The following is a 784-nucleotide window of genomic DNA, read 5'->3' on the forward strand; positions in this document are numbered from 1 at the left end:
GGCCTCTAGGGCCCCCCATCCCTCCTGATCCCGGCTCCCGCCTGCTGAGCCCCCGCAGGGGGGTCGGGGGGAAGGGACGTCCCTCCGGACGCAGGTGCGAGGGTCTCGGGATCTGAGAGGCCCCTCCTCCCCAGATGGAATTAGCCAAGTTGGGAAGAGGAACTCCACCTTCGGTGCGCGAGGGGACAGAGTCATGGAGATAATAATTATTTTGACAATCTCCTACTTGTAGACTGCGTCAGCTTTTAAGTCTCTTCCCCATTCATGATCTGATATTGATTCCCTTCCTTCTCTCATTCATTCTTCCACTTATTAAGCAAATATTTATAGAGCTTTCTCTATGTGTCTGACATGTTAATAGCTGGAGATACAGCGATTATTAAGGGTTTTGGGTTTATAGGGGAAATTTAGAGCGACGACCTGTCTCAGCTCTGCGACTTACTGTGTGGTCTTAGGCAAATAGGTTAATCTAAGTTTCAGGTTTCCCACCTGTAAATCAGAGGATGCAAAACCTCACGGGGCTGCTGTGAGGATCAAATGATACAATATTGGGGAACGATCTTTAAAAATCTCATAACACTGTGTGAAGAGAGATTATTCTTAATTTGCACCAATTTGTTAGTTACTTCATTTATTCAATAAACATGTAAATCCTTAAATTATTTCATGCTTTGGTTGAGCATGAGACCTGGAGTGAGAACCTGGATGTGAGTCCCAGTTCTCTCTGCTGTGTAATCTTTAGCAACTAACTTAACTTCTCTGAGCTTCAGTTTCATCATCTAAA

The sequence above is a fragment of the Bison bison genome, unplaced genomic scaffold (genome assembly GCF_000754665.1).
Source record: "Bison bison bison isolate TAMUID 2011002044 unplaced genomic scaffold, Bison_UMD1.0 scf7180017864145, whole genome shotgun sequence".
NCBI lineage: Eukaryota > Metazoa > Chordata > Mammalia > Artiodactyla > Bovidae > Bison > Bison bison.